General features: G+C 44.5%; 1 protein-coding gene and 1 pseudogene across 2 annotated transcripts in view; both read left to right on the forward strand.

The window, feature by feature from the left end:
- The first annotated feature begins 3,324 nt into the window (after positions 1–3,324).
- Positions 3,325–9,959, forward strand: LOC109394965 (actin-related protein 2/3 complex subunit 1B pseudogene; annotated as a pseudogene).
- Positions 9,960–13,812: 3,853 nt separating this feature from the next.
- The window catches only part of UBTF (upstream binding transcription factor), a 15,798-nt gene continuing 13,616 nt past the window's right edge, over positions 13,813–15,994 (forward strand). Inside the window, exon 1 of one of the 2 annotated variants that reach the window (XM_019665650.1) lies at positions 13,813–14,738. The gene's annotated coding sequence lies outside the window, so the exon portion shown is untranslated. Of the gene's footprint in view, positions 14,739–14,826; positions 15,195–15,994 lie in introns of those variants that run through there. The other variant, XM_019665649.1, reaches the window with a different exon arrangement.

The raw sequence follows: 15,994 nt of genomic DNA on the forward strand, positions 1-15,994 counted from the left end.
CCCTTAGCCTGGACCCATCAAGCTGGGCCACATATGTGAGAGGGGTCAGCAGAGAGGAAACACGGTTTGCTGTCAGTCACAGAGGAATAACATCTCTTAAGTAGCTTTCCACTAACCCCCCACTCTGACCCCTTAGAGGCTCTGCTCCCTCATCCGTACCACCCCACCCCCAACCATCCCCACTCCCAGCCACTTCCCACAATTCTAGGGGGCTGCTGGGCCAGGTGTCACCCACCACTGGAGAGAAAGGTGCCGGGACACACACCCTCCCTAACCTTCCAGCGAGAGGTCAGTGCAGGGCTGGGCTGCCTGGCTCCCTTCCCTGGATCTATATTTACTTGCTGCTTATCCCCAGCTGACCCCTCCCAGGCTGGCCAGGGCAGCTGCCAAAAGGCCAGAGAGCTATCAGGGCTCCAGCCAGTCCCAGCTGCCCACCTGCCACAAACAGCAGCTTCATGTCCCACTGCGTTGGCCCTGTCCTGGAGCTTTCCAGAACCCCATTCCCCAACTTGAAGCGGGAAGGCAGTAGAAAAATGTGAAGACCACAGAAATCAGTAGGGACCGACTTCCTGCCTGGCTCAGGCCTCACTCCCCCTGCATTTCCTGCCCCAGCACAGATGACCTGCTTGCCCCCACCCTCTGCGTTTCCTCTCATGAAAACTCCCTCAAAGTGAATGAACTGTCATAATGAGGTCCGCCCATTTAGGTGAACCTAAAGCAACCCTACTCCTGGTAAGGGAATAATTCAACAGAAGCAAAAAAGCTCTAAACCTGAAGATATTCTTTGCAGGACTATCTTATCTATGAATGCAAAAAACTAGGAAGAACCCAAATTCCCAGAAATAAGAGAGCAGTTAGAGAATTACCTTACATCAATATAAAGGACCACAGGCAGGACTTAGTAATAGTAATAATAATAATAATAATAATAATAATAATAATAATAGCTGTTGGATCAACTTCGTGCGATCACATGATCCTGGGTGTTTGAGGCCAAAGGGTTTGGAATTCCAGCTTTGTGATTTAGAGGGCCAAAGAACCTCCTCTCTGAGCTCAGTTTTCTGCATCTGTAAAATGGAGATAATGATACTTACCTCAATTAAAGATAAATTGAGATCACAGACCAAGAGGTCCTAGGCCAGGGCTGGCATTTCATTCCTGTTACTTAAGCAAGGAACAAAGTGCCATAACTGTCCTGGTGACAGTTATGCAGAAAAGTATAGTATGCACAGGAATGAAGGTTAAAGGCTTAGACAGAAAAAATTAAAATGCCATGGTGGTACTTATAAGGGATATCAATTTTCCTCCTTCTTTTGGACTTTAGGTGCCAAGGGTTAAGTTAATCACCCTCCTCAGTTCAGGACAAATATTACCATGGAGTATTATTGTTTCCTCCCTCCCTCCCTGCTTTCCTTCCTTCCTTCCTCCCTTCTTTTCTTCCTTCTCTCTTTCCTTCCTTCCTTCCCTCTTTCCTTCCTTCCTTCCCTCCTTCCCTTTTATCCTCATTCCCTGCTCCTACTTCCTTCCCCCTCCATAGATAATCACTCAAACATGTTTAATATGTATCTTTTTGTGTGAACATAGTCTTGAAAATATGTATCATTGATATTGTTTTAAATTTATTACATTTTTTATATATACACAAAAGTAGAGACAATAATACAATAAACCTCCATATACTCATCTCTAAGACAATAATTATCAAGATTTTGCCTTGAAGTTTTAGTTAAATCTTTGCCTAAAATACATTTGTTTAATCTTTCTCATTTTTCCCTTTGCTGGACTAAATACTTTGAAGTCAATCCCAGACATCATACCATTTCACCTCTATATTTTTCAGCTATGCATCCTCTCCAACATTGAACATTCTCTTACCTAACTGCAGTGCTATCATCACACCCCAAAAAACTAGCAATAATACCTAATATCCAATTTATAATCAAATTTCTCAAAATGTCTCTTTGCAGTTGGGGTGTGTGTGTGTGTGTGTGTGTGTGTGTGTGTTTCTATATATTACCAGCATTGTATTGTAAGCCTCGCTCTGTTGGTCCTCTTTTCACCCAGCACTATGGATTTAAGATCCAACCAGGTTGCTCTGTGAACATCAAGTTGTTTTTATTGCTGTGTGGTGCTCAGTGGGGCAACCCCCACCGTTCGCCTCTCTACTCTTCCAAGGAATAACATCTGACTGCACCCCCCACCCCATCCCCCNCATCCCCCACTGCCCCCACCTCCCAAACAATGCTGCAGTAATGTCCTCTTATGAATTTGGTGAGAGTTTCTTTGGATTATATACCTAGGAGCCAAGAGTAGATTTACTAGGTCATAGGATGTAGATATATCTGTCTCAATTTAACTAGATACAGCTATATTTTTCTCTACAATGTCTGCACCAGTCCACGCTCCCACAGGCAGAGCAGGAGGTTCTTATATTCCATATGATTGACATTATCCAGCTGTCTGATTTTTGCTAGTCTGACCAAGGTATTATCTTATTCTTGTTTTACTTGCATTTTTCTGATCACTAAAGGGTTTCAGTATCTCTGCATTTGCTGATTAGTCTTTAAGATTTTCTCTTATATAAAATTGTCTTTTCATATCATTTGGTCATATTTCAGTTGAGGTTGATGCTTTTTGGATGTTGATTTGCAAGAGATCCTGGAAGATTCTATCCTTCGCTGATTTTAGACCTTGCAAATATATTCTCCCCTTTTATTATCTCGCTCTTAACTTTGTCCACCTCACTGAAGAGAAAATTTTCCTTTTGATATAATTAAATATACTCAAGACAAGAGTTTGGACTTGATTCAATAGGCACTAGGGAGTCACTGCAGGTTCTTGAACTGGGGAATGACATGATTTAAGTGATTTATTTGGGAGCTATATACAGGAGAGATTGGCTGCCAGGAGGCAAATTGGGAATCTACCTGTAAGTGAGCCAACAGCAGAGGCAGGTGGATATAAGCCCCTACCCTCATAGGACCTCCAGTCAGCATGGGAGCCAGTCATTCAATAAGGAGCAATGAATATTTGCAGAGTGATGGGAACAGAAGTGGTTGGGGTTAAGCAAGTCTTCCTGGAGGCAGAGACATTTGCTTTGACTCCTGAGGGAAAAGTAAGAGCTGGCCCAGCCATGACAGAGAGGGATTGTCTTGAGGGAATACGGGTCTGGGAAACAGAAAACAATTAAGAAATGTCCTGTAAATAAAGTGGGTAAAATTTGTTCAGCAAAGCCGAGTGACATGGTAGAAAGCCTGCTGGTTTGGCAGGCCACATGGTGACCTCAGAAAGTTGTTTTTTCCAGGCACCTGGGCCCAAAGCCAGATGACAGGAGGTAAGGAAGGAAGGGCTGGTATGGAAGCCGAAGCAGAAGGTGTGGGCCATGGTCTGGGAACTTGGCAAGAGCAGGACAGGCAAAGAGCGTCCAGCTGACTTTTTTCCAAGATGGACCAGAGAATGCTTTGCAGGCTGAGAGGACACATTCATAGGCATGCAACCACCTCTCTCTTTCCTGTAAAACATATCTTTATATTTTCAAATTTCAAAAAGAATACATGTATATTACAAAACACTTAAAATTATAGAACTATTTAACATAGAGAATAAAAACCTCCAATAACCTCCCCACGCCAGGAACCACTGTTAATAATTTATTAGAGTATATGCCTCCAGATTTATTTATACGTGAACATTAATTTACATATATATTTTTTATAGGGCATATACAATTTTAAAACAGAACTTCAAATACGTGAAGCAAAAACTGATGGAACTGAAAGGAAAAATAGATAAATTCACCATCATAGTAGGAAATCACAACCACTCTTTCAGTAATCCATAGAACAAGTAAATAAAATTATTAAAGCTATAGAACACCTGAAGAGCATTGTCAAGCTACTTGACCTAAGTTACATTTGTAGAATATCCCAAACAATAATAGCAAAATACACATTCTCTTCAACTGCACATGGATCACTCACCAAAATAAACCATATTCTGGGCCATAAAACAAACCTTAGCAAATGCAAAAGAATAGATATTCTAAATATTTGGAAACTAAGCAAAGCACTTCTAAATGACCCATAGATCAAATATGAAGTCATAAGGGAAATTAGAAAATATTTTGAACTGAACGAAGATAAAAACATATCAAAACTTGTGAGATTCAATTAAGCAGTGCTTAGAGGGAAACATAGTATTAAATACTTAGGTTAGAAAATAAAAAAACTTTCAATCAGTAATTTATGTTTCCACCTTAGAAAGCTAGAAAAAGAGAGTGAGTTAGACCCAAAGCAGGCTAAAAGGAGGAAATAATAAAGCTAGAATATAAATCAACGAAATGGAGAACAATAGAGAAAATTGATAAAATCAAAGACTAGTTCTTTGGGGGGAAAAATCCGCAAAATTGATAAACCTCGTGCCAGACTGGCCACGAAAGAAAAGGGAGAAAAATATATAAATTATAAATAATAAAAATGAGAGGACATCACTACAGATCAAAGACTTTAAAAGGAATACTACAAACGTAAGTATCCATAAATTTTACAACTTAGATGAATTTTAAAATCCTTGAAAAACACAAACTATCAGAGCTCACTCAAAAAGAAGTAGAAACTGAACAATAAGAACAAAACAGCCTGATTCAAGAATGGGCAAAGGACTTGAATGTACATTTCTCCAAAGAAGATATATAAATGGCCAATAAACATGAAAAGATGCTTAACATCATTAATCATTAGGAAAATACAAATCAAAACTACAGTGAGATACCACCTTATAACCATTAGGATGGCTGCTATAAAAAATAATAATAAAGAAAGAAAAGACAAGTATTGGTAAGGATGTGAAGAAATTAGAATCCTTGAGCACTGTTGGTAGGAATGTAGTACTACCACTGTGGAAAACTGTGGTTCTTCAAAAAATTAAAAATAGGATTACCATACGATACAGCAATTCTACTTCTAGGTACCTTAAAGAACTGAAAACAAAGTCTCAAAGAGATGTTTATACACCCAAGTTCATAACAGCATTGTTCACAATAACTAAAATGTGGAAGCAACCCAAGTGTCCATTGATGGGTAAATGGATAAGCAAAATGTGGTATATCCATACAATGGAATATCATTTAGCCTTAAAAAGTAAAGAAATTATGACATATGTTACAACATGGATGAACCTTAAGGACATTATGCTATGTGAAATAAACCAGTCACAAAAAAGACAAAACATATGATTCCACTTATATAAGTTACTTAGTCAAAAATTATAGAGACAGAAAGTGGAATGATGGTTGCCAGGGGGCTGGAGGGAGAAGGAATGGAGAGGTATTGTTTAATGGGTATAGAGTTTCTGTTTTACAAGATGAAAAGAGTTATGGAGATGAATGTGATGATGATAGCACATTATGAAGGTTCTTAATACCATGGAATTGTACAGTTGAAAAAGGTTAAGATGGTAAACTTTATGTTATATGTATTTTACTACATAAAGATTGGGAAAATGATAACTTAAATAAAATAATATAGCAAAAGGAGGGAGGACAAAACAAGGAGAACAACAAAAAGAAATAGAGGACTTTTGGTTTCTGATCCAGCATGTAAGAAGCCCAAAAGTCATCACTCAAATAAAAAGCTAAACAAACTGAAAAGTCAACAATTCCTTTTCTCTTTGATATACCAGAGAAATGAGGTCACAGGATAAACCACTGCCCCTCAAGTTGGAGAGATAGATACAGAGAATCACAACTTACCTGAGCAGGAACCTCCCCTGGAACCAGTGCTGGGGTAGGAAAAACTGAACTGTAATTGACAAATTACTGGAGGCTTACTGTGAACATGTCTGAGAATTAAAAACTCCAGGGGGACTCTGTTATAGGCGGGGCCCCAAAATTTGTGAGTGTTATTTCCAGGAGCTCTACCAGGTCCTCACTGTGCATATTAGAGAAAAATTCCCTCATGCTTCTGTCAAGCAGAAGGGAAAAGGAACCATTTTGAAATGTGCCAGAGCATTTTGCTCTTCTCCTTCTTCTTCTTTTTCTTCTTCCTCCTCCTCCTCCTCCTCCTCCTCCTTTTCCTCCTCCTCCTCCTCCTCTTTTCCTTCTTCTTCCTCTTCTTCTCCTTCTCCTTCTTCCTCTTCCTCTTCCTCTTCCCCTTCCCCTTCCCCTCCTTCTTCTCCTTCTCCTTCTCCTTCTTCTTCTCCTCTAAAAAACTTTTTATTGGGGAAAAGTGTGTTTTTCCAGGACCCATCAGCTCCAAGTCAAGTAGTTGTCCTCAACCTATTGGGTCATCGGAAAAGTCATGATGTATTTTTTCTATGTTTTCTATGCAAAAATGCATCATGACTTTTCCAACGACCCAATAGTTGTGAAGGGTACAGATCCTTGGCTCATGTGGGAATCAAACTGACAACCTTTGTGTTATGAGCCTGTGCTCTAACCACCTGAGCTAACCAGCTGCCCACATTTTTTTCTTCTAACAAGGCTTGCCCTCAGGAAAAGCTATTTGCCAGAGTCTTACCTGCTGGGATTTTATCAGATCCTAACTTAACTGGAAAGGGAACTATCCAACTCCAGGCCCTTGTAGCCATCTTATCCCAACCAACAGGAAAAGAAAACTAAGAATCACTGGGGAAGTTGAGTCTACGGGGATAAGGGGACAGGCTCACTGAAAGATTGAGTCATAACCATAGGACTATAGAATGCTTCCTCACCCCCACATCTTAACCACCACATTACCAAAGACCAATTTACCACAGTTCTTCATATCTGTCTTTCAACAAATAATTACAAGGCATACTAAAAGACAAAAAACACAGTTTGAAGAGACGGAATAGAACATCAGAACCAGGGTCAGATATCGCATGAATATTGGAATTAACAAACTAGGAATTTTTAAAAATATGATTAATATGTTAAGGGATTTAGAACAGATGGATAATTTAAGCAGGGAGGTGGAAATTCTAAGGAAGAATCAAAAGAAATGCTAGAGGTCAAAAACACTGTAACAAATGAAGAATGCCTTTGATGGGCTTATTAGTAGACTAGACATGGCTGAGGAAAAAAATCTCTGAGCTTGAAGATATGACAATCGAAATTTCCAAAACTAAAAAGCAAAGAGAAGAATGACTGGAAGACAGAAACAAAATGAAACAGAACAGAATATGTAAGAACTGCGTGGTAACTACAAAGGTGTAACACACATGTAATGGAAATACCAGAAAAAGAAAGAAAGAAACAGAAGCAATATTTGAAGCAATAATTATTGAAAATTTCCCAAAATTGATGTCAGACATCAAATCACAGATCCAGGAAACTAAGAGAACACCAAACAAATAAGCAAATGAACAAAAAAGAATCTTACAATTCCAGAAAACTGAAGATAAAGAAAAAATTATTAAAGAAGTCAGAGGGAAAAAACTCCTTACCTACAGGGGAGCAAAGATAAGAATTACATCCAACTTCTCAGAAGCCATGCAAATAAGAAGAAGGGAAGTGAAATATTTAAAGTGTTGAAAGAAAAAAATCCACCAACCTAGAATTCTGTACCCTGTGAAATTATCCTTCAAAAGTGAAGGAAAAATACAAACAAAAATTGAGGTAATTTGTTGTTAGTAGGCCTGCCTTGCAAGAAATGAAACTTGGAGCTATATAAAGAAAGTACTGGAGTACTGGAGAAGGACTAAGAGAGGTAAAATTAAAATATTTGTTTTTCTTATTTTTAATTGATTGAACACATAATTGTTCAAAATAATAAAAGCGACAATGTATTTGACTTTCTCTGTGTGTATATTTATTTATTTATGCCTATGCATAAGTGAAATGAATGACAGCAATGATATAAGGTACAGGAGGGAGGGAGGAATTAGAAATATTTTGTTATTCTAAGACACTTGCACTACCCATGAAGTGGTATATAGTGTTATTTGAAAATGGATTTGGATTAGTTTTGTTTTGTGTTTTTTTTTAAAGATTTTCTTGGGTAATTTGGGGAGGGGAACAGCGTTGGGAACTCGGGGAAGGGGAATAGATAAGTTGCTGTCCTTTTGTTCTTCAGTCTAGTTTGGAGGATGTCACTTCACTGGCCCATGTTGGTGTTATCATTGCGCTCTTCCCGAGTGAGGCAGTCACTCTCTGGCCATTGGACGGCTGCTCATGGCGGCTCATGGCAGCTCATGAAAGCTCATGCCTGCTGTGGGCCAGCCCCACTGCAGCCTACGCTGTCACAGGGGACTCATGGCAGCCCAGCTCCAGGTGGAGCTGTTGTTCACCATCTTAGCTATAGAGGGTGCAGCATCACTGGCCTGCATGTGTGATCTGAATCCCGGGCTCTGCTGCTCAGAGCTGGTGTCCCAAGACAACTCCTAACCAACGTGCCACTCAGCTGGCCCTGGAGTAGTTTTAAGTATATATTGCAAACTCTAAGTTAGCCACTAAAAAATGTGGGGAAAAAGTATAATGATATGCTAAGAAAGGAGAGAAATTAATTCATATAAAATACTCAGTGAAAACCACAAAAGGCAGAAAAAGTGTGGAAGACAAAAATAGAAACAAAGAACAAGGGTATCAAATGAAAAACAGCAACAAGTATGGTAGACATTAATCCAACTATATTAATTAATTATCATCTTAAATATCAATGGCCCAAATATACCAATTAAATAACAAAGATTGTCAGAGTGGATCAAAAAACAAAATCAAACTATATATTACCTATAAGAAATGCACTTTAAATATAAGGACATGTATTGATTAACAGTAATGGGTTGGAGAAAGATATACCATGCTAACACTGATCAAATGAAAGTGGGATAGCCATATTAATTTCAGACAGAGCCTGAATATATAATCTTCAGACAGGTAGCCATATTAACTTCAGAGTAAGGAAAGTTATCAGGGATAAAGAGTGTCACTCCTTGGGCCGCCTTGGTTAAGAGTTGGCTTGGGAGGCCAGCTCTGAGCCGCAGAGCCAGGGGTTCAGATCCCACATGCAGGCCAGTAATGCTGCACCCTCTACATCTAAGATGGTGACCAACAGCTCAACCTGGAGCTGGACTGCCGTTGGTTGGCAGCTGGCGTGGGCTTTCCTGAACTGTGTGAGCTGTTGGGATAACAGCGGCTGCCCAATGGCCCAGGAGCAACTGCCTCACCCGGGAAGAGCGCAATGATAATACCAACATGGGTCAGTGAAGCCAGATCCTCCAAACTAGACTGAAGAACAAACGGACAGCAACTTGTCTGTTCCCCTCCCCCAATTAGCCAATAAAATCTTAAACAAACAAAAAAAGCAGCTCCCATTCGCTCCACTGTCCTCAGCCTGGACTGGCACCCTAACAATATGCTCCTGGCCCTGGCCTCCTGCAACTTCAAGTGCTTGATCTCCTTAGCTTACATCAAGGAGGTGGAGGAGGGACCTGAAATAGGGCCCCAAGACACCCTTTCGGGAGCTGATGTTCAAGTTCAACAATAGCATGGCGTGTGCTTTTCAGCCAGCGGTAGTCCTGTGGCCTGGGTCAGCCACAGCAGTACTGTGTGCCTGGCCGAAGCTGACAAGATGGCCGGGTGGCTCTGGCCTCTGAAACGCTGCCGCTGCTGGCTCTGACCTTTATCACAGAAAACAGACTGGTGGCCATGAGCCACGACTGCTTCCCGGTGCTTTTTACCTAACGAGGCGCCGCAGGGACGCTGAGCTTCAATGGGCAGCTGGAAGTACCCCAGCAAAGCTCCAGCGCGGCTTGACAGCCTGCGAGCACTTCCAGAACCTCGACAAGAAGGAAAGCTCCGAGGGCAGCGTGGCCGGCAAGGCCGGCCTAGGCTGGCTGCACAACAGCGTCAGCCAGATCTTAGGGCTCAGCAGGGCCAAGGCCAAGTGCTCGCAGTTCTGCATTACGGCGCTGAGGACAGCATGAGCATGTGTGATGTGAAGAGCTTGGAATCAGCTTGGAAGGACCGCAAGATCGAATAACCTGTGAGGAGAATATTGGCCACATCCCAGCTGCTGGGGGAGGGGTCAGGGAGGCTAAAGTTGGCTTTGCTGAATATTTCTAGGGGACCTATTTGGGTCCCCACAGGGGAGGGGGGGGAGAGGGAGAGGAAGCTTTTCTTACTTATTTGAAGGAACACGTGCCTTTTTCTTAAATACTTTCATTTATTGTAAAAAAACAACAACAAAAAACCCCAAAGCACTTTGCTAGTCATGAACTGCTTCAAAACTTGGAAATAATAAAAATACAATTGTAAATATATATAATTTACATTAGCACTGAAATAATGAAATACTAAAGTATAAAGCTAACAAAATATGTATAAAAACTATGTGAGGAAAACTACAAAATTCTGATGAGAGATATCAAATAAGAGCTAAATAAATGGAGAGATTTCCATGTTCATTGATAGGGAAACTCAATATTGTCAAGATATCAGCTCTTGCCATTTTCATCTATAGAGTCAAAACAGTCCCAATCAAAATCCCATCACATTATTTTATAGATATCAACAAACTGATTCTAAAGTTTATATGGAGTCGCAAAAGACCCAGAATAGCCAATACAATATTGAAGAAGAACAAAGTTGAAGGACTGACACTGCTCAACTTCAAGACATACGTTAAAGCTACAGTAATCAAGATAATGTGGTATTGGTGAAAGAACGGACAGAGATCAATGGAACATAATAGAGAGCCCAGAAATAGACGCATATTAATACAGTCAAATGATCTTCGACAAAGGAACAAAGGTAATACAATGAAGCAAAGACAGTTTTTTTCAACATATGTGCTGGAACAACTAGACATCCTCATGCAAAAAAAAAATTAATCTAAACAAAAACCTTATATCCTTCATACACACAAAAAAAAACTAACTCAAAATGAATCACAGACCTAAATGTAAATCACAAAACTATAAAACTCCTAGAAGACAACATAGGAGAAAATCTAGGTGACCTTGGGTGTGGCGATGACTTTTTAGATAGAACACCAAGAGCATGAAAGATATAATTGATAAACTGGACTTTATTAAAATAAAAAAATTCTGCTTTGTGCAAGACACTATCAAGAGAATGAGAAGACAAGCCACAGACTGGGAGAAAATATTTGCAAATTCAAACAATGAGCTATCACTACACACTTATTTTAATGGCCAAAATCCTAAAACACTGGCAATATCTATTAATGTCTAATATATGCATTTACATTCTAATCTAGGAATTCCATCCCTGGAAATATATCCAGGAGGAATGAATGCATATATACACTAAAAAGTATGCACAAGAATGTTTGAAGCAGCTTTATTCATAATAGTCAAAAACTGGAAACAACTCAAGTACCCATTAGAAATAAAAGAATAAATTGCAATGTATTTACACAGTGGAATACTGTGTAATAATATACACAGTGTATACTGTGTAATAGCAGTGAAAAGGAACAAACTACATACAACATCATAAATTAATCTCAAATATAATGTTGAATGAGAGGTCAGATGTAAAAGAGTACATACTGTATGATTCCATGTACATGAATTCCAAAAACATGCTAAATTTATTTCTGGCAATAGAGCTCAGAATACTGGTGACATTTGGAGGGGAATATTGACTTTGAGTAAGCTTGCTAGATGCTAGAAATATTCAACATCTTGATCTAGGTGGTGGTTACATGGTGTGTGTGTGTGTGTGTGTGTGTATTTATATATATATACATATACAGAGACATATGACATGCATACTATGTATATATATATATATATATATATGTAAAAATTCATCAAGCTGTACACTTAAGATGTGTATACTTTATTATCTGTAAGTTCTACCTCAATTTAAAATAAATAAATAAATAAGGGATTGTAGCTCCCTCTCACTCCCTAAAAAAAAGAGATAGGAAGAAGTCTGTATGTCATTACCTTAAATTAAAATTTTAAAAACATTTCCAAAACACATAACTTTGAAAATAATACATTCATCTGTACACCATCTAAAATTACTCCACATACACTAGGATTTAAAGTACCACACTTCAGTTAACGTATTCCAGGCACTCTAGGGGTTTTATATGAGCTGGTGCCGGAATACTGGCAACTCAGGGGAGGGCTGGGGGCCAAGTGGAGAAAGCTTGTAGCTAGGATTATGCCTTGTCACCAGCCTGGGCTGCGGTTGTGGAATGCTGAGGCTCTGCTCCAAGGCACAGGGCAGAAAACTGGAAGGGAGGGGAGGGTGAATTGGGAGGGGAGGCAAAGAAAAAGGACCAAGGGCAGATTCCCTCATGCTCTGGCACAGAGCCCAAGTCCTAGGCTCCTGACCTCATCAGAGACACAATAGATGTAAAACAAGCCAATCAGTATCCCAGAGGGAAGAGTGCCAGCCATTTTTGATGCCCAAGGAATGAAAAATCAATAATAATCATTCTTATGATTTATGTTCATCCTGTTTTATTCCAAAGCACTTTACCGAAAGGCTCTTTGTCCCGGCCGAGAAGTTCAGGGCCAGGAGCCAGGACACCTGGACTCCAGATCTGCATGTGGAAGACTTGGAACTTTCTTGGGGTCTAAGTTTCTTTCATTTAATTGTGGCAAGTGACATTGTTTAGAATTTTACTGTTTTACATGTATCATCTTGCTTGACTCTCTAACCCTGATGAGGAACGCAGAGAACCGTAGGCTTGCTATCCTAATTTTACAGATAAGGAAACTGGGATCCGGTGAGGTTAAGAGGCTGGATCAAATTCACACACTAATAATGAGGTGGGGAAGCAGAGATGTTGGGAAGCTGGGACTCCTGACTCCAAATCTGCTATTTCCTAGTCAAAACAAGAAAGTCAGTCTCTGTGAGATGGCTTGATCCTACACAAAATACCCTGTGCATGTTCCAAGGGCAGAGCTGGGTTTCTGGGGCTGAAACTTGCAAAAATAAAATCGGGCAGGGAAGGGGAGGAGGCGGAGTGGGAGGGGGCTCTTTAACAAAAGTAAGGAATGATGAGTCAAAATCAAGTACAGGACCTTGGATGAGCCCTGCAAATGAGGTGCCCCAAAGCTTCAGCTACATTAGCATTAAGGTAAATCGGCCTCTCCTACAGGCCCTGCCCACTAAAAAACCCGGACACATCAGATCTTGACAGGGTTTTCCTCCCTGTTTGTGAAACGTGGCAGATGTGGGCTGTGGAAGTCCTGGGAAAGGAATCTCATTTCTCCCAGGAGACAAGAGGAATTACAACAGCAGCGAGGCCCTTCGTTGTGTGAGGATGGAGAAGGCTGTGTGCCAGGGGAGTCCAAAGGGTCTGGTGACCCAGCTGGCCGAGATATGGTCAGGAGCAGTGTTGGTGTGGGAGATTGGCGGCCTGGGAACAGGAGCAATGGCGCTGCCCTGGGAGCGGTGGCCCAACCAGTAGGCATGCCTGTTGGAAGCATTTTTCAGTCTCCTGGCTCCCTGCGTCCTGATGAAGATTCCTCTGAGAAGGGGAGGCAGAGACAGACAACCACAGCCGACAGGAGTGGGAGGGTGGATCGTGGTCCACGCCCAGGCCTTTTAATCCCCGGGCTGCAGGATGCTGGACCGCGGGAGGCCTACGCGGAGGCTAACCCGCTGCGATTCGGGGCTGAGAGACCGGTGTGCCAGGTTCCCCTCGCGGCTCCCTGCCGCTGGCGGGAGCGGGGGGGGCGGGGAAGGGGGGAAGCGCCCGCGGCCTGCTTTCCCAGGGCTGGCCGAGGCTTTTTGACAAGCTGATTGCGTGGCGGGGATTGGCTGATCCCGGCGTGACGCCGGTTAACAACAAAGGTGGAGTTGGAAGAAATTAGATTAAAGGAGAGAGAAAAAAAAAAAATTAAAGGGGGAGCTGGCAGGGGACAGGAGGCAGAGACCGAGGGGGAGATGGCGCGCAGCGCGGTCTCCAGGCTCCGACTTCGCCGGGGAAGCCCTGTCCGAAAACCCACCGGGATTTTGCTCTCCACCCCGACCCCGGCCCAGCTACCGAAGCCGGGGTGCGAGGGAAGGCTGCCGCTTCTAGAGAAATCCCAGCTCCCACCCTGACACCCCTTGCTACGGCCCAGGGGGAGAACTTTTTGCTCGGATTCCTCGGATCCTAAACCCGGTGGAGGTGAGGGGCATTGAGAACGACGAGAGGCTCGCTCTAAAACCCGGAAGGCCCTCGCGGGGCAACGAGATCGGACCAGGCGGGGTGCTCTCCCAGTTTTTCAATGTGTTGCAAACCCAAGAGCTTTTTTAAAATTATTTTTATTTTTTGTAACACCCTCTCCCTCCCTTTGCTCTCCCCCCTCCGTTTTGGCTTCAGGGTTGCAAAAGCAAAGAGCAATAAAAAAAAAAAAAGCGCACACAGACACACACCAGTGGCGACAGGGGAGAGTTGGAAAGACGCAGGAGAGAAGCAGGAGGCGGCGGGGAGGGAGCAATGGGAACGGGAAGCAGGCAGGTTCCCTCGCAAATCCCCCTCCGGCCCCACGTCGCCTTGCCGGCCCCGGCAGGGGAGCGAGGAGCCGGGCGAGCAGATGGAGGAGTGGAGCTCGCTCTAGGCAGCGGGCTTGGCCGGAGAATGGAGGAGCCGCCAAGCGACCGGCTGATTGGAAGAGAAACGCAGAGCGATGGAGGCGGGGGTAGGAGGACGATTTCTCTGCGGGGACTGGCGGCGGCGTACACGCCCGGGTCGGGCGCTGCAGAGCTTGGCTAGCTTTCAACCCGCGCTCGCCGGCTCCAGCCCCGCGAGCCCCCACCCCCAGCCCTCCCGGCGGCTCCGCAGGTGAGTGCGAGCTGAGGGCAAAAGACCCAAAAGTCTCAACACGCCCGCCCTGCCAAAAAAAAAAAAAAGGAAAGAAAAGAAAAAGCATTTTTCTTTTTCTTTATTTTCGTGCATTCCCCCAGCGCGGTGGGAGGGAAAGGGCGAGGCTGAGCCGCCCCGAGGAGGCGGAGGGGCCAGGAGAGGCCGTGGTGGCCCGGGAGGCGGCGGCGCCGAGGCGGCTCTGACGGGCGAGCGCTCGGAGCGGCGCCGCGCTGCGCCGAGGCGGGCGGGCGGGCGGAGCGGGGCGGGCGGAGCGCGGCGCGTGGGGCTCGCCATTAGCCGTCGCTCCGCTTCGCCATCTCGGGCTTTGTCTGGCGACTCGCTGCCCCGGAGTCGGCTGCGGCGGAGCTGCGGCTCAGCTTTTCGGCCCACCGCACCCCTAGGTGCCCCTGGCCCGCGCTCCCATTCACACGCTGGGTAAGTGAGCCCCGGCGCCGCGATTTCGGGGGAGAGGGGTTGCTGCGAGTGGCGGCAGCGCCGATCTCCATGCGCCCGGGCAGGCCTGAGGAGTCATGCCGGGCTGGATTGAACCGGCTCCGAGAGGCTCTGCCGCCGGAGCCCGTCTCCCCCTCGCCTTTTTCGGGTGTAAGGAGCAAAGGAAATTTCAATTTGCAGGGAGGGCTTTTTTGTAGGGGTAATTTCTTTAATTTTTATTATTTTTAAGTTTGGTGTGTGTACTGCTCGGTATCCAGGGGACCGCGAGATAGGCGCCGAAGCCTGGCGCCGCGATCCGCGTGCGTGCGTCCCAAGCCGGTGGCCACGCTCCGGGGATGAGGGTGGACGCGGACCGCCCGCTCCGGGAGGCGGGAGAGGGGAACGAGTGAAGGCTGGCGTGGAAGCCCGCATCTGAACTGGGAGGACTTAGGGGAGAGCTCCAGAGCAGAGCCGTGGGCACCCCCTGAGCCTCCCCGGACGCCGGGGGGCCCTCCGGGCACCCTCTCTGCGGCCGCGCCTCGCGCCCTCCCTTCCGCGTCGGTCGAGCCTGTTAGTTCCCCCGCGGGTCTGGCGAGGTCGCTCTCGGCGCCCGCCCGCCTCGGCTCGGCTCCGACCCCGCCGCCATCCGGGCGGCTGCGTGTCTCCCTGCCCCGGCCCCCCCTCCCCGGCGGCGGCGGCAGCAGCAGCCGCCGCCACCGCCACCACCACTACCACCACCCCCCTCCCCTCCTTCCTTCCCTCCGCCTCGGCCGCCCGGGTCCCCCCAGCTCCCGCCCCTCCTC

This window comes from Hipposideros armiger, unplaced genomic scaffold (assembly GCF_001890085.2).
Source record: "Hipposideros armiger isolate ML-2016 unplaced genomic scaffold, ASM189008v1 scaffold_447, whole genome shotgun sequence".
Taxonomy (NCBI): Eukaryota; Metazoa; Chordata; class Mammalia; order Chiroptera; family Hipposideridae; genus Hipposideros; species Hipposideros armiger.